This window comes from Phacochoerus africanus, chromosome 6 (assembly GCF_016906955.1).
Source record: "Phacochoerus africanus isolate WHEZ1 chromosome 6, ROS_Pafr_v1, whole genome shotgun sequence".
Classification (NCBI taxonomy): domain Eukaryota; kingdom Metazoa; phylum Chordata; class Mammalia; order Artiodactyla; family Suidae; genus Phacochoerus; species Phacochoerus africanus.
In genome coordinates, this window is record NC_062549.1 from 122,687,521 (window position 1) to 122,705,950 (window position 18,430).

The 18,430-nt window shown below is 43.6% G+C and overlaps 1 protein-coding gene across 2 annotated transcripts in view; it reads right to left on the minus strand.

Moving 5' to 3' along the window:
* TLCD4 (TLC domain containing 4) overlaps positions 1-18,430 on the minus strand; it is a 105,923-nt gene that overhangs the window by 86,181 nt on the left and 1,312 nt on the right. The window contains exon 1 of one of the 2 annotated variants that reach the window (XM_047785235.1): positions 17,476-17,533. The exons of the other annotated variant lie outside the window; for it this stretch is intronic. The gene's annotated coding sequence lies outside the window, so the exon portion shown is untranslated. Of the gene's footprint in view, positions 1-17,475; positions 17,534-18,430 lie in introns of those variants that run through there. 2 annotated transcript variants of the gene reach the window in all.

The window sequence follows — 18,430 nt, forward strand, 5'->3', positions numbered from 1 at the left end:
ACATAAATATACTCTAAGAAAATATGGGTGAATTCTCTTCTTACCTTGGAATGGGAAGACCTCTCTAACTCAAATCTAGAAACCATAAAATATAAACACATCTAATTAAAAATCAAAAGCTACAAGGCAAAAAACTAATAACATAAGCCAAATTGAAACACAAATTGCAAACTGGGGAGGGGGGATCTAGTATTCAAATCACAGATAAAGGTGATTTGAATATATAAGATTAATATATAAGAAAAATATATAAGAAACTTAATATGTTAATATATTAACATAAGATTAATACATAAGAAAATATATAAGAAACTTCTGGAAATTAAGAAGAAAAAGACTTGTCACTTGAGAACAAAAGAGGACACTGACAGACAAGTGACAGAAAAAATATATATAAATGACCCTTACATAGTACAAATGGCCGTCATTCATTAAAGATATGCAAATTAAAACTAAGCAACCTGATCCCATGAACAGATTGTTATTTTTACTTTCTCACTATTCTCTGAATTTGGAGCATTCGCCTCTCATTACATTCTCTTCAGATTGGCCCTACCCATCATCATTTTGAGAAAAAAGAGGAAATTTCTGAAGCTATGCCTTACTTTAAGTTCTAGATACCAAACATTTTGTTAACAGGAAAGAGAGATCTTAATTAGGCAACACTGAAGTGTTATTTTTATCAACATAGTAGAAGTCATGCATACTGTTTTGAAATATGAAGAACTCATATGTCAACAGGATAAAAATCAGGACAAACACCTTCCCTATCCTTATCCTGTGAACAACACAATTAACAAAAAAAAGGTGATAGAACTATTCATTAGTAGTTTTCATAGACCTTATAGTTAAACACAGTTTTAGAATTGAGGAATATTCCTTAGTGTAAACATCTCCTGCCCCAGCCCTGTCCTCTGCCAAAGATAGTTCCAAAAGAATCAAATTTGATCATACAATCAGTAGTGATATAATTCAACTACTTCCCTGGTTATATGAACTCCTAAAAGTAACTAAAAATTAAAAAAAAAAAGGAGCAATTTTCATGACAGCATTTTTTAAATATATGACATATTTTCTCCCTTATATGTCCCAATCAAACTGCTCTCCTAATGTCATTCCATTGTTCATGTGATAGTATTACTATAATCAACCCCCCAAATGCATCTAAATCATGTTTATTACTAACTTAAGTTCCTGTTTTAGGCATTCTGTATGAGAAGTTAGAAGCATCAAAAGTGACAGTTATAATTATTATTTACACAGAAAAATGCATATGCTCCATTCAGGTCTCCCACTTAATCTCGAGGCGTGCGTTCTTTGCATTTTAGTGCAAACAAAACATCTTTGCCCTCCAGCAAGTAACAGCTTTGAAAAATTACCCATTGCCATCTCTTTTCAAAATATTTCTGTTATACTTTGAAATATACTAAGAAGTTTTTTATTTTAAAAAGATGGCAATCTAGTTTTCATAAAAAAGAAATCACCCTTTGGAAATTTATTTTTCACAAGAAAAAGTGTGGTGCTAGTCACAGATTTTTTAATTCTCCTTGGTAGAAAATACAAGATAAAAAACAGTTTTTGAAAGACTCATACCATTAAGTGGCTTCAAACTTTGTCAAACATATGCTTATGCAAACCTTTCCACTGAAAAGAAACTCATGGACATGGAGAACAGACATGTCGTTGCCAAGGGGGAGAGGGAGGGAGTGGGATGGATTGAGAGTCTGGGGTTAGTAGATGCAAACTATTGCATTTGGAGTGGATAAGCAATGAGATCCTGCTGTCTAGCACAGGGAACTAGATCTAGTCACTTGTGATGGAACATGATGGAGGATAATGTGAGAAAAAGAATATGTGTGTGTGTGTGTGTGTGTGTGTGTGTGTGTATGTGACTGGGTCACTTCGCTGTACAGTAGAAAATTGACAGAATACTGTAAACCAATTATAATGAAAAAATAAAAATCATTAAGAAAAAATAAACTACAAAACATAAAAAAAAAAAACCAACAAAAGACGAATCATTCTTTGGATTTGGAAATCAATACAAAAATATGAAGAGTTAACTCACTCCTGTTATCCTTCACGCTGAGTCCAGAATGCAGCCCACGAATCTCACAATTTGCCCCAACTTTACAGACGATTAAGTGGGCCCCTGAGGAGCTGAACCGTCTGCCACCGGCTCTGTGTTCCTCTCTTTTTTCCTATGTGGGAATTGAATGGGCCTCCTCTGTTGCTTAAACTCCTTGGAGTTTCATCGCTTACGTACGGGAAGTAGTTCTTCCAAACGAATACAGCAATAAATCCTGGGGACAATATTCTTCGACTTAATCCACCTCTTTCATCTCATTCCTCAATAAACTCTTGCGTTCTCCTAGCCCTGCACCTCTTCATCTCTTAAGTTTTGACAATTTCTTGCACCTGCTAACACATGGGCTTTTCTGCTTTAATTCCGAGCTCTACATTTTGCCATCAGCCTTTCCCTCAGTTCCCTGCCATCCACTTCAGGTAACAGCCACATCCAACTTGGACCTGACCTCAGCTTGGCCTAACCCTGGCCTCTGTGTTCCCCAATCCACCGAGGTGTATCTGACAGCAACTCCACTTACACAATCGCCGTCTGAAACTCTTTCTTGAGCGCCAGACCTAGACTCCCAAAACCCTACTATGTGTTCCCAGGTTCCTCCGATGCAATAAAATATAACTTCTTATCCCCCCTTCTTCCCATACTCATCCTTCTCACTTTTCTCAGTTTACAGACTCATCATGCCCTTAATCCCTCAACCCAGAAAACTCAATTTTCCTGGATGCCTCCATCTTATGTAGCTCTGTGTATCCACGTAGGCATCAAATTCTGTCAATTCTACTCCCTTAAGATCTTTCATATACGTATGTCCTTCACCTTCTTCTTTCACTCCCAAGTTCACGCCCATTGTACCTTCTTTAACCTCTAATGTCTCTCTGGCCTCCTCCTCTTCAAGCCTTTGCACACAAAGTACCAGGATAATAATTTCCTTCCCAGTGCTTCGTACCACATGTTTCTGATGCAACGGACTCTCAACAAATACTCATTAATGACAGAAGAGACTCTCACCCTTGTGGTCTCACATCTTTCCTTGCCTGGCCACTCAGAGAGGCCCCTCTCTCTCCAACCTCATGCTTCTTCGGGGTCCTTCTAACTTGCTGTTGATTAGCTTCTTGTCCTTTTACTGCCAGTCAAAACTATCTATTATTCTTTACTGCCTATCAAGTAAACGCTTGGCATCAAAATCCTCCACTCTAATCAAACCTGCCTTTCCAGTCTCATCGTTCAAACCCTCCCCTCATATTCTCTACTCAAGCCAAATCCAATCCCTAGTCGGTCCCCACCAAAACGCCATGCATTTTCCTGCCTCCTTGCCTTCGCTCGTGCTGCTTCCAAAACGCAGGGTGTGCTGTCTTCCCATCTTTTGGACAAAAGCTTTCCTTGTTTTAAGTCTCCGATCGAATGCCACTGTCTTTGTAAAACTTACTGTTTCTTCCCGACAGAATTTCTCTCTTCCTCTTTTCTCCTTCATTGAAACGTCGTTTGTTACTTGCTTTGTACAGTATTTTATTTCTCCCACTAAAAAGGCGGTAGGACAGCGTTGTTAAAAGCAGTGCTTTTCAAACCACCTGCAGCGGAGTAACTGGAGTCCTGTTAAAAACAAAAACAGGAGTTCCCGTCGTGGCGCAGTGGTTAACGAATCCAACTAGGAACCATGAGGTTGCGGGTTCGGTCCCTGCCCTTGCTCAGTGGGTTAACGATCCTGCGTTGCTGTGGCTCTGGCGTAGGCCGGTGGCTACAGCTCCGATTCGACTCCTAGCCTGGGAACCTCCAAATGCCGCGAGAGCGGTCCAAGAAATGGCAAAAAAAAAGACAAAAAAACCAAAACAAAACAAAAAAAAACCAGAACAGAACTGCTGCTGAATCATATTCTCTTGAGGTGAAACTCAGAGCCCTGCAACTTGAAAACAAGCCCCCTCAGGAAGGGGCCAGCAGAAGCCAGAGGCCTTTGAGGTGCAGAAATAGGCCTTGAGGTCCGAAGGACGGGGAGCTGTATTCTAGGTGTATCTCTGTCAAAAGATAATTTTCCAAAAAAAAAAAAAAAAAAAAAAGCTAAAATCATGACTGTGATACAGAAAAGCAAAGGAAAACGGAGTTGAAGATTTTACTTAACTCGGTCAATGAAGGAGCCAGGCAGATGTTATGAACTGTGCAAAAGAACATCTGAAGGGAGACACATCAATAGAGTTGTAAAATGACTCAAAGACGATAAACAACCCCAAGCAGATAACCCAGAAGAACGTGCAGGGGTTCAAACACAACGAAAGGCAGCAGCGACATGGCCGGGAAGGCGTCTCTAGCTTTCCACTGCAGCAGGACACTTCCTGCCACACCTCTTCCCAGCTCTGGGATTTTGAGTATGTTACTCCTCCGAGTCTGTTACTTTATCTGTAAAATTAGAATGATTTCAAATGTGTCAAAAGGTTTAAGGAGGATCCTAAAGACCTAACAGAGTTATTATGACAATTGTGCTAAGGAGTTCCACGGACTTAGGACAGTGTGGAGTGTGATAAACATGACACAGCAGTAGGAGCACCGGTAGCAGTGTTACTACTCACTCTGAGTTCCTTGAGGCTCATTCTTGTTTCCTAACGAATGTCATCATCCGATCACTCAATCAATGTGCATAAAATACCTGCTCGTGCTATGCTTGGGTAGATTATAATATAGTCTCTACCCTCAAGGAGTCCATGCTAGCAGAGAAGTTAAATAATGACACAGAATAGAATAATTAAAAAAAAAAATACGTGCGTACAATTAACAGACTGGCTAACCACGTGGGGAATATTCAGAATGCTCCCAGAAAAGCATTATAAAGCCAAGTTTAAGGTGTGAGCAGGCAGTCACTGAGGAAGCCCAGCGTGCTAGCAATTCTGTGCTAGATTATCATGTCTGTTAACCTTATTTAATCCGCACAAGAGCCAAACATTAATAGCTCACGCTAATTGAGTACATATGGGTTGGGCGCTATTTTAAATAACTTTCATTATCCTCTCTTATAAAGAAAAATACCTGGGGTTTAGAGCAATCAAGCAACTGTCCCAAGATGATACAGCTGGTGAGTGGCAAAGCCGCAATTCATCCCCGATAACCTCTTTCCAAATTGTAGGAAGTATCACCTCAACTTAACACCAGGAGATTCAAATCCCAGAAAGACTATGAGATCTTTCAGGAAAAACTGGTTAGAAATCAGGTTCCTGTGGGTTTGTTTGTTTTGTTTTTCTTTTTGCACCTGCAGCATGTGGACGTTCTCAGGCTAGGGATTGAACCCGAGCCACAGTTGCCACACGGCTGAAGCAACTCCAGATCCTTTTCCCACTGTGCCGCAAGGGAACTTCCAGGTTCCTGGTTTTAAAGGCTAGGTAGCTGCGGGGCAAGACCCCTCCAGAAAGAGGGAGACCGTAAAACCTTGGAAGCATGGAGGACCTTGTCATGTCCCCAGGAACCAGAAGTGTTTGGAACTCGGTATGCATTTATAGAAACAGCAATAGAAGATGAGGCCACTGAGTAGGCAGAGATTGTTAAAAATAAATTTCATCACACTAACTATTGCGCAGGAGCAAGTGAGGAAACAATGATTTTGAGCAAGGCAATGAAGAGTTCAAAGGTTTGGAACCTGGAAGAAAGGTAACAATTATGACCCAGAAAAAGGTAGTACTACGGAGATCAAGAGTTTTGAAGTCAGACAACGTGCCACTTGTCATGACTTAAGAGAACCTCCTTGATCCAGAGCCTCCTCATCTATAAAATGAATATAATAGGGTCATTGTGAGGCTTAAATGAGAGATCATACGCAAACACCTGACTGTCCTTCAGATCTAGTAGGCATTTGATACATGATGGTGGCTGTATTAACAGTTGTTCATTGCTATTTTTGCTGTGAGCCAAATACACTGGGATCCAGTCTAAAGTCTTTTTGAAGGAAGAACACATTAAATACACATCTGGTGCTCTTTTGCCTACGTTGCTTAGAAATAAAACCAGTGCTGTTGGACTTGTACAGACCTAGTAAATTGATCTGGGTCAGAACAGCAAAGTCCCAGGACCGCAAAGAGCACCTGATTTCAGGAACGGCATGAGACTGAGGACATGAACATTTCTTGTGTCCAGTATTAAGCAGTTAAGACACAGTCTCCTTTCAAAACGAGTCAGTCATCTACAATAGAGTTCTTTGGGTTGACTTCCTTAATTCCAGATCCCTGGCCTCTTTTATTTGCAACCTCAGACCTACCCCTTAGGTCTGCAATTTACACTACTCCTTGGAAATGACGTTGGCTTCCCTATTTCATTACCCTCCTCCCTCGGCTTTGGACTTTTTCCTTTCCTGGATGAGTCAGATTAGACTTCATCTGATCCAAACCTAGCCTCAGAACCCAACCCTGGTTCCAGGACACCTTGCTACTGTAGTGAAATGAAACCAATTCTCTCAATAGCTGGTACTAGAATTCTTCTCATAGGAAAAAAATACCTTGACTAGTTGTTAGATATGGGGTGTCTGAAAACTTGGGTTAGCAAGAGACAGGAAAATAAAAGACTGTCTTACATTGGAAATTCACTTGAGGGTTTGGGAAAAGTTGGGGAGAAAAGAGATGACAGAGAGAAAGAAAAGACAGAAGGCAGGGTACTGTCATAATGTACCTAAAGTACTTTTTCTCGTGTACAATATTCTAAGCTATTTACATTTCTTGAACTCCTCTCATGTCTCCCAAACCTCAGGAAGTCTTCCACCCCTAAAGCGTCACGCTTCCCCCCAGCGCACACGTATTGTGAGTGGAGGTGGTGGGAGGTTATATTAAGAAATCATGGGGCAAGTTCCACTGATGGATCAAAAAGGAGCAGAATGGAGACAACACACCCAAAATAATGGGACAGTCCAAAAATGGAACCCATCAGGAGGAGCAGGGCCTGAGGTGACGCTAAAATCCCTGATGTCTAGAAAATGGGCAGGACACTTCAGGAGATACTACACTTTGTCTGGGTTGTGAAAACAGAGGCTTGAACCAATCTGATTTAGTTAAAAAACAGACTATGGCAACAGATATCTAGGTCACGATTTCTTGAAAGTTATTGACGGTGACTGCCCTTCCAAGATTCCTGTTCTCCCCAAAGCCGGGAAGACAAGACTACTGTCTTACCCGGGTTACAACGGTGGTCTCCCCAGGATCAGCAAACGCTTTCTGCAAGAGCCAGATGGCAAATATTTCAGGCTTTCTCGGCCCTAAGGTCAGTTACTCAGCTCTGCACTTAAAGCCTAGAAGCAGCGATAGATGGTATGTAAATGAATGCATACAGTTTTGTCCCAATAAACCTTTATTTACAAACTCAGGTAACGGGCTTCACGTCCTCCTCCTAGTCTCCACATTATAATCAGGGAACTCTTTCTAAATGTCACTCCTCTGCTTAAACACTGGAATGGCTTCCCATTGCCCTTAGTCCAGATTCCTTAAAAGAGCAGATTTCACCATTCGCCTCCCCTCTAGCAATTTCTAGCTTCTAACTCAAGTTTTTCAGCACCACTGAACTACTTTAAATTCCCCCAAGTTCTTGGTTCTCTCCTCCTTCTGTGCATTTGCATCTGCAGTTCTTTTGACGTGGAATATTCTTCTCTCCCCACAGCCACACTCACCCCTTTTCCCCCTGCCCACCAGCTTAGTTGATGCCTACTCCTCTCTCTTTCAAGTTTCACATTAAATGTAACTTCCTCTGCGAGGTGTTCCCTGACTCCTAAATTCTCACAGTGCTGAGACTGGTTTAATTGTCTCAATCTCCTGTTGGTCTGAGGCTCTGTGAGGACAGGAAATTGGTTTGCCACTTATCGCTATATTCCAAGGTACTGAATTGGTGAGTAAATGGGTTCTTGACTGTTGAGGAAGGAAAAGACAAGAACCACCCTAAAAAATGGAGGGAGCCCACAAAGGTTAATTGGTGGGAAAGAAGCTAAGTTTGAACTGTTCCCTCAACTCCAAAATCTGCTTCTAGAACATTCTCTGCTTTGCCATTGTGGTTTGCAGAGAGATTTGGGAAACATGCAGTACCTCTTCCAGACTTTCCGATGTAGCAACCAAAGCCTGCAATGGTTCCACTTCTCCTTGATCTCCGAACTTAATCTGCTTCATCTCCCTTCAGCTCCTAATCTCGTTCTTCGTATCCTCCTTACAGGCTTGTATACGGCATACTTTATATTTGGCAATTCTCCTCTCAAAATGATCCTGGCTTGCCTTTCTGACCAATGCTCATATTTAACATATCAGGTGTCGGACATGCCAGGCCCAGAGGACTTAATCATTTGGTCCTCATTCGAGCCTCACAATAATGTTGTGAGAGAGTTCTTTTCCTTGTTTCCACTTCACAGTGGATGAAATTAAGACCTAAAGAGGTTAAGTAACTGGCCAAAGAAACATAACAACTGGCAGAGCTGAGATGAGCAAGAAGAAGATCTGATACCAGAAATCGAGATTCTAACCTTGTACTACTTTACAGTTCCTCTTGGACCATGTTTGTTTGTTTGTTTTACCTCTCTGAATGCTGCTCCTGTACAATCCCAGATGTTTTCTGCAAGTTTCATCCTAAATCTCACAGACAGTGTGTCCAACCCAAGCGATCCTAATTAACATTTATTGAGCATAGTCACTGTGCCAAGGGCTGGTCTTGTTATCCATTTAGCCTTTACAGAGCCTAATAAAAAGGATAAGGTTAGCTCTGTTTCACAGAGGCACAAAGAGGTTGCATAATGAGTCCAAGGTCACACAATTAGAAATCGGAGGACCTAGAATTTAAACCTAGGTAATCTGACTCCATGACCTGAAGATGAGGTTGAAAGTACGGGTAAGTTTGATTGATTCAGGCTGTAATCATCCAGATAAGGATATCTTAGTTATTTATCGTTGCCCAAACTATCACCAAAGTTCATGGCTTAAAACAGTCACTTATTAGCTAACAGTTCTCTGGGTGAATAATTGGGGCTGGACATGGCTGGGAAGTCCTTCTGCTGGCCTTCCCTGGGCTCCCTCACATGGTGACAATCAGCTGTGCCAGCCTGGCAAGGGTTAGATGATCGAAACAGGTCTCAAGCAGTCAAGGCCAGCTGCATGGGCATGTGAGCCATGTGCTTGGTTCATTGTTCTACTACTGCTGTCTTGAAATTCTTAATAAATACGGAGCAGGAGGCCCTAGCGCACATTGTATCGCCAGTCGTGTTGGTGGCTGGTGCTAGAGGTCAGCTGGGAGTCTTTCTCCATGTAGCCTCTAATCCTCAGGGAGCCTAGCCCAGGTTTCTTCACATGATGACGGAAGCTTTCCAAGAGAGTGGGAGCAAAGCCTGCAAGGCCTCTTGAGGCTGATAAGTCACACATCATTACTTCTGCTGCCATTTTACTGATCAAAGCAAGTCACAAGGCAAGCCCAGACTCAAGGAGGTGGAGATCTAGAGTCCACGTCTTGATGGGAAGAGCAGAAAAGGGCACCAGGCGAAGGGGTGTGTACAGAGGGATGGCATGAGTTTGTGGCCACTTGTTGCAATCTGTCACAGAGGAGGCCCATGTTTAAGGAGAAATGAAAGAACTTCAGTCTTGGATATGTTATGATTAAGGTTTCTCCTGTGACAAAGCCCTGCAAAGGGTGGATAATATATGTCTAGAAAGCACAAGAGAATCCTGGTGGGATATAAAACATTTGAAAGCTGTCAACATGCCGGAGACAGGTTTCTGAAGAAACACAGGTTTCTTCAGAACCTCCTGGAAGACTGCATTAACCACGGTCAAGGTAAACAGGCAACCCCTCGGACCACCCAGATACCTAAGTGCACTCTTCTTCCCACACATCTCACCTTCCCTCCCGAGAGAGACCCCCTGTAGGCTCATTCATTTCCACAGCCAGCTCAAGGGCTGCCATCTCTGGGGAAGGTCATGCCTTCTCTGTCTTGTCCAGATATGGCTACATACAGTCAAGTGACCTATAAACTAAAAACCAGTTACCTGCTCCCCACTTTCCATCGAATATGCAGTAGTGGATCCGAAACAGAAGGAGCTGCAATAAAAACTTCTAGTTGAAAAAGAGAAAGAGTGGGAAACATGCAGCAATCAGTACTCTTCTGAAATACATTTTCTTGCATTTTTTTTTTTAATTTTAAGGGAAGTAGAGAAAAAGGACCCAGGAGGAATATGAAGATAGGACCATGGTGATACGAGGAGAGTCGGAAGAAGAAAATGGAGTAATGCGAATCAATGGGAGAAACATCTTCAGCTGCTTTTGGGAAAAGACAGGAAAACTTAGAAAAGGAAATGTTCTTTGGATTTGAAAACCTAGAGTGAATAATTACGGCAGAAACTAGATTTCGGTGAATTAAGGGGTGAAAATGAACAAAGAAAAACGAGACCACAAGCGTGAACCAGCCTTCAAGAACACTGAATTTTTTGGAAAGAAGAGCTAAGACGGTAACTAGTTATGACAAATTCCACTTGCATTTGGACTAAGATGAGAACCAGCCTCTGGGAGCTGAGTTGGGGGTCCTAGGTCCTAGAGGGGATCCCACCGTTGCCCAGCACATAGCTCATGTGCCTTTCCAACAGCACTAATTCAATCAAGCTCTCAGATACTTCAAAACTCCTTGGGTCAGGATATTAGAGAGGTAACCAGTGTGCACAGGACACAGGGCAAGACCTGTGTCAGCCAGATGTGTTGGGAGGGCCACGCTTCTTCCGCATGCTGAGAGGAGCCTCCCTATGCTAGGAGTCCAGCAAAAACAGGCTGCGTGGCCACTTGTGCAGGATGGCCATCTCTCAACATGTGAAAAGTAACTGCTCTGTGCACACTCGAAGCTTCAGTTCCATGAATTAGCCCAACTGCATAAAAACAGGCTGGGAGTGGAAAACACTCTGGCAGAAGGATAAAGGGGTGGTCAAAGACGGATGTGCCACCTTCATGGGGTTGGGCCAGGCCTGACTGGTCATTTAAAGGAATTATGCTGAGCCACTGAGGGAGGGTTTTATTGATTGTGCTTTTATTTTTAATGGGAGGGATCTGAGCTTTAGAGGCTGAGAGTAAAGACACAATGACAGTCACTGGTTAAAGATTCAGGAGAGAGGGCATAACTGATGAAGGAAACTGACCATCAAGGGTTTTTTTTTTTTTTCAGTTTACAGCAACTTTTCAGAAAGGGAAATTTAGAGACTCTTTTAAATTTCTAAGTTATGACACATTATCCCATAGTTCCCTAGGGAAACATTAATAAAGTATTACAAAGTGTTAAGACTTGTTCAGGTTCATTTAAGTTATCTTTTAACTTATTCCAAAACAAATATAACCAGCAAAGATCCCACTGAGTACTAGTGTGGAGAAGGGCATCTTAGTTTGGGAAATAGCTACGTCATCGGAGAGTTCTAGCCAAAAAAGTTTGTCAGTAAATTAACCAGCCTGTTTATAGCAAATTGAGAAGGGATTCACCATGAATAAGGCACTTCATATAGATGAAAGGTGAACAGGATAGTAAATAAATCATGGAGACGCTGAGAAGAAACCAGGATAAAGGGCACAGCGAGAGCTACCACAGCCACTGTTGTAAAGTATATTCACATATTATTCACTCAAAACGTCCGAGAGAGAATATGACACTAACCTTTAGGTGGCATGTCTGTAAATTCCATTCTTTTCATCCCCTTCTCCTCAATGCGACATGCTTTCTGCATTACCTTCCCTAAGTTACATCACTGTATTCCCGAAGCCACTAGCTGGCCATGGCACATCCAGAGGAAGTCAAATCAAAGCACCAGCAGGGTTGCCCTAGCGTGGCAAAGCCTCAATTTCCTCACCTACAAAATGCGGATAACAACAGCACTTAAGGTCATAGGACGATTGTGAGAAGTAGTTGAGAAATGATACAATTGCCTGCGAAATGGCAGACTGCCTGTACTTTCATGTGTATGAATTGCTTTTCCTTCATTTAAAGTTAAGGAATAACGTATAGTCAGACAGGAGTGAAGACAGAATGTGTATGTTTCTATTATCAAGGACCAAAAGCTCTATGGAAGCAGAAAAGAATTTAAGAAAGATAGGGGAGAAAGGGCAGATGTACGATGAAAAAGAAAGGATGGCCTAGATGGAGGTGCTGGGGCAGAGCTTTTTTTTTTTGTCTTTTTGCCATTTCTTGGGCCACTCCCTCGGCATATGGAGGTTCCCAGGCTAGGGGTCCAATTAGGCTGTAGCTACCAGCCTACGCCAGAGACACAGCAACACGGGATCCGAGCCACATCTGCAACCTTCACTACAGCTCACGGCAATGCCAGATCCTTAACCCACTGAGCAAGGCCAGGGATCAAACCTGCAACCTCATGGTTCCTAGTCGGATTCATTAACCACTGCGCCACAACGGGAACTCCACGGGCAGAACTTTTATGGAAGAGCAGGTTGGGATGAGGAGAAAAGGAACAGATTTCAAAGACAGTATGTGTCATGTGCAGAAACAGAACTGTTTCTTACTTTGTAAGTCTAAAACTGAAAATATGGTAACTTTGAAAATTAAAGGAGCTACTTTTGTTGGGGTTGTCAGCAGTAAATAGTATAGGGTGCTATAATACTTGCCATGATCATTTGGAAACATATTTTTAAATAAGATTTTAATGTCTTGTTAAATTTGGCACCGATAAGGCATTGGGAGTGCTCAAGACTGGGATAAGGGATTTATAAACCTATCTGGAAAGGTGTTCCTGAGATAAAAGGATTAAAGTGAGAAAACAAAATGGGCATATCTAGTAATTTCACTGTCCATTCACCTTAAAAAAGGCTTCAGTCAAGAGTGAGCTATGTATACCTAGGATATGGAGAAAGACTGTGTCTGTCTACCTATAATCCAGCATCCTTTTTGAATGAACTTGGAGAAAAACCTAGAAAACAGAAGAGCAACTCTTGACTGGCATGTATAAAAGCCATTTTTCAAAATCCTTTTCTCCTATTCTAATTTTATAAATGAAAAGTCAGATACAGTAAGCGATATTGTATTTCTCTCTTGCTTTAACATATGGCCCAGCAGCTGGTGTAAATATACAATAAATACCCTTAAGGATATTGTAGAGCCTAAGAGTATGAGCTTTCTTGAATCCTGACCGCCAGTTCCTGGCTTCGGGACCTACAGCAAAAGATGGATCTTTCTGTACCTTCACCTGCACAATGGGGACGATTATAAGGCCAACCTCATGGGGTTGTTGTGAGCATAAAATTTGTTAGGTCACGTTTGGAGTGCTTGGCACATAGGAAGCACACAGTAAAATGCCAGTTAAGGATTAAACGATGGCTTTCAAGGGGCAGCATTCAAGGAGTCCTAGGAAGTGGCTTCCTCTGGGCAAAGGTCGTGACTTGAGTATACATTAAGTATACTTGACAATGAAAAAAAAGTCTTGGCTAGAACTCAGATATCCAGGTTGTACTGGCACAATTTCTGTCACTGATCCAAACCTTCCAGAGAGCTTTATGGTAAAGCATACAACCAGCAGTCCTGGTGGCCACAGTTCTGTCTGTGGCCAAGACTAAGAACTCCCTTCCAGCTTTATCCTACCTCATCCTGGGCAAACATGATGCTGACCAGAGTGGGTCTCCGTGGCTCTTGCAGGAAAGCTTTGATCTTCTTAACTACTGTCATTAGGATTGAAGCACATTGCAGGCTGGGGAAGGGCCTAGATGCCAGGCTTCCTGGTGGCCCACATTCCCAGGCAACCCATGAGTGTGTGGGAAGATGGCTTCTCTCTAGGAGGCTCAGGTAAGAGCCAGGATCATTGTTAAGTCACTGCTTGGGTGTTACCTGTCACTGCCTTGCTTCTGTACCCCCTGGGTCTAGCCCGGCCAGCAGATGCATTTGGTGCTGGTTGGGCTGAACACCCCTGGCCTCAGGCCCCAGAAGCCACCCAGGTGAGCTACTATCATCCTGAATCTCCTCCGCCTAGTTACCTGTAAGTCCCCTGATCTGACCCAACTCCCGTTCCTTATCAGCCTTCAACCCCTTTAACCGCACCTCCGAGCTGATCTGTAACCTGTAAACTTCCCCTTCGGCTTCGACTTCTTTCTGAACATCTTCTCCACGTCACTGCATAAGCTGCAGCCTTGCTCTCACCGCCTTTCCTCGACGTGTCGCCCAAACAGAGGCCAGGGACGAGCCCACAGGAGGTGGGGATGATATCCCTCCCCATCCCCTTCCCTGCTTCCTCACCGTTTCTCCTTCTTCTCTCCAAAACTCCAGCTCCTCTGAAGTTCTCACCATGCAGCTGCACCACCTTATATCAGTGCCCCATCACGATCCAATGGCACCTCTGTATTAGGTTCACTGGAGGACACATTAATAAAGGGACACCGCTGACCCTTGAACGAAGTGGGAATGGCGGTACCAGCCCTCTAGGCAGTCAAAACCCGAGTATGACCCATGGGGGGCCCTCCACATCTGTGGTTCCAGCCACCGTTCCCACACCCACAGATTCAGCCAACCAGGGATCATTCGTGCTGAAATACTTACCCCTGAAAAATCTTCATCTACAAGTGGATTCCCACAGTTCCAGCCCATGTGGCTCAAGGGTCAACTGTACTTACAAAGGTATGAATAAGGTAAGGGAGGCACAAGGACTGTGCAGAGCCCCAGGGTTAGTAACAGTGGCACCGTCACCACCCCTAGGCCTGAAGGAACCAGCAAAAGGAGCCCTGGGACCGAGACGCAGAGAGCTGTGTATAAGAGGCCACATGGAAGAGGGGCTCTTTGGTGCTCAAGATCCCCATAGGTCCAACCCGACCAACAAATGAAAGCGAGGAAACCTGTTGATTTAATCCAGGTTTGAGCTCCCGGGGCAGTGAGTGGGAAGGAGAAAATGGGTCTGGAGGGACAGGAAGATGTCCAGCTTATAACTGATGCCCTTTTTAGTGGCTGTCGTCTTCCCACCTCTTACTCTTTGAAGACTTGAGCTCCTAGCTCACTTTCTTTCTCTCCCACTCCCCAGTGACGTCAGCATCCATGTGGGGGACCCCCTGTGATCTTTTTCATCCATTCCTACTGTCACTCCGTAAATACTACCACCAGCCATAACACAATATTGACTTCAAGCATCCCCCTATCTGACCCCCACCCCTTACCGGTCTAGGTCACTGACTCCAGTTTCTCATTGCAGCTGTTTTAGTCTCCAATCCACTGACTACTTACACTCTTCCACGACTCATCCACTGCCTCACCTCCACGCCCCTGTCTTCATTTTCCACTGTGTCCAGAGCAAAGTCCATGGACCTTACTCCCTTGCAAAGAACCTTCTCTCTCTAGTGCATTCACCTCTCAGAAATCTAACTCTGGTTAAAGTCAACTGTCTGTCTTTTCCAGTGGGCGAGAAAGATATAAAACCATGCTGACCGGTTTTTCTCTGTATTTGTTATCATAAGCTTCAAATGGGGCATTCCCATCTGCCCAGAAATCCTAGGCTGATCCCGCTGAGTGTACCAATTACTCTTCAAGAAGATTATTTCACAGCTTCTTTCTCCTTGAGCTTCTCATGCTCTTCTGCATCCCTAGTCTCCACACCCTTACGTATTGACCACCAGCTCTACAAACCTCCCAGTATCTGTTTCCATATTCCTACCTTCCATCCTGTTACCATGGACAGAGAGTCCCTTCTCTTAAAGCCCAATCACTCTCTTTGCATTCTAGATTTCAACCCTTTTCATTTAATACCAAAATGTGGGGAGTTCCCGTCGTGGCGCAGTGGTTAACGAATCCGACTAGGAACCATGAGGTTGCGGGTTCGGTCCCTGCCCTTGCTCAGTGGGTTAACGATCCGGCGTTGCCGTGAGCTGTGGTGTAGGTTGCAGATGCGGCTCGGATCCCACGTTGCTGTGGCTCTGGCATAGGCCAGCGGCTACAGCTCCGATTCGACCCCGAGCCTGGGAACCTCCATATGCCACGGGAGCGGCCCAAGAAATGGCAAGAAGACAAAAATAAATAAATAAATAAATAAATAAATGTGTTTCTGTTCTCACTCTCTTTCTCTCCTGCATCAATTTTCCTCTATTGGATCATTTTTAACATCAAATGACTATGGGAGTTAATGCCTATCTTCAAAAATGTTTCCTTGATTATAAATGTTCCTCCATTTCCCCATCCAATTTATCCATTCTCCACCAAAGAAAAACTTGAAACAACTGTCCACAGACGCTGCTTTTCTTCGTCTCCCATTCTCTCCTCTGCCCATTTCTCTCTGCCTTCCACAACCATCACTCCATGGAAATGCTGCTCTTGTTTAGAGTCCCAGGGACTGATTTGTTCCCAGGCCACCTGATGCCCCCTATCAGAAGCAGGTGACAGAGCTAACTGCATTCCTGGTCCCGAATCATTTTCCTCTCTTGGTGTTTGTGGACTCCCCTCTTTCCTGATTTCCCTCCGATCTCCCCGGCTTTTCCTTCTCCATCTTCTGTGCCAACCCGGTCTCTTTACCAGACCTCTGCATGTTAATGACACCAGACTCTTCTCTATCCTGAGCTGTCTAATACAGTAGCCACTTGTCGATGTATCTATTTAAATTTAAAATAATTTAAATGAAATAAAGTTAAATTCATGGGCACATGTGCATGGCGGGTAACATGGACATAAAATATTTCCATCATTGCAGAAAGTTCTCTTGGACAGGATGGACCTAAACTCCCTCCCTAGGTGATCTCACCCAGTCCCATGGCGTTAAATACCATCTATAGGCTGAACTCTAAATTTATCCTCTAGCTCTGACCTAAGCTGCAGATTTGTACATAAACTGCCAATTGGACATAATCACTTGGAAGCTGAACAGGCTCTTCCAACTAACATCCAAAACAGAAAACCTCATTTTCATCCTCTCCTCCTCTTTCTCCAGTCACAAAAGTTTGTCTCTCTTCCTGTCTGTTCTTAGCAGAGGACACCATCCAATCAGTTTTGAAGCCAAAAATCGAAGGGACACCTTGATTCCCATATCTAATCCATCAACAAGTCTTACTGACTCTATCCATCGACCGTATCTCAAATCTTCCTTCTTCTACCTCTCACTGTCACGTTCCTAGTCTAAGGTCCTTGTCCGGACTGCTGTCCTACTCCTATGAGATCCCTTGTGCCTAAATCTAGCACATAGCTGGTGCTCATTAAGCATGCTAAATAAATTAACAAGTACAATTCTACTCAATAGTGCAAAATAATCTTAATTTTTAAAATATCCATGAATAAGAGATCGTTGTCACAGAAACTTTCAAAAACAGATTTTAAAAGATAATAAAAATCACATCCCAAGAAGACTTTACGATTGGTTACGGCTCAATATTATTATTCAGTTAATCAATCAATACATTTTTATGCTTTTCGCAGCACTACAATTTACCTCGGCACACCTGTTATCTGCATTGGCAGGGCAACTTACCGCCCCAAGGGAGATTTGAGTTGTTGCTTCCTCCCGCTGGGCCCAGCCTTTTCTGCTTAATCCAGCACAGCTTCTTGACCTCTTGATTATCGAAGCTCCATGCCTGTCATAGCCCAGGACTCAGCTCACCTGGCAGACATGTGTTTTGTTCAGGAGTTTGCAACTTTCTTCCTGTCTCTGCCTGCCACCCAGCTCCTCCCTGCAGGGCTCGACTTCCTTGTCAGGAACACTGAAGAGTGTGACCCTAGCCTTAACTCAAAATAACACAACCAGCAGCTCCAAACAAGGTCTGCTGCTCCACCCTCTGATTCTCCGAATGACTGGCAGCCCCTAAATGCTCCATCACCCCTATTCATTCCAGCCCCCACGCCAAGTATGGGCAAACTGATTTTTCATACACGTGTGGGTTATGATAGTAGGGAGGGGATAAGTATTGGAGAAGAGAGGGGGGGTGTCTTCTGCGGCCTGGACATTATTAATACACCCAAGAGCTCCCTTGCCTGTGACTGTTTACAACACCGTCTCACATTATCTTCGCAGCCAGCCAAACACTTTTATGCTGATCCAACAATCATCTCAGGGCTCCACCCTCCTCTAACTTCCTCCTTTCCAAGACAAGGCCCATTGGTTCAGTACCCACCCTCCAGCAAAGAGCCAGATACCACAGGTGCCTTGTGTGTCATCTCCACCCTACCCCAGCCAGCTTTGTGGTCTCCTTCCTTGTACGTGTGTGTGAGCAAGTGATAGCGATGTGGCCAGAAGGAGTAAAAGTCTGCTGTGAGAGGTTCTGGAAAGGTTTCCTCACCCTTAAAAAAAAAAAAAAAAAAAAAAACCCCAATGACAAGATACCCTCTTGAACTCGAGACTACTCTGCCTAGATGTAATTTCTAAGACCACGAATGTCTTCCTTTAACTAGGAGGGGAGAGAGTCCCGGGTGTATGTCATTGCTAGGAA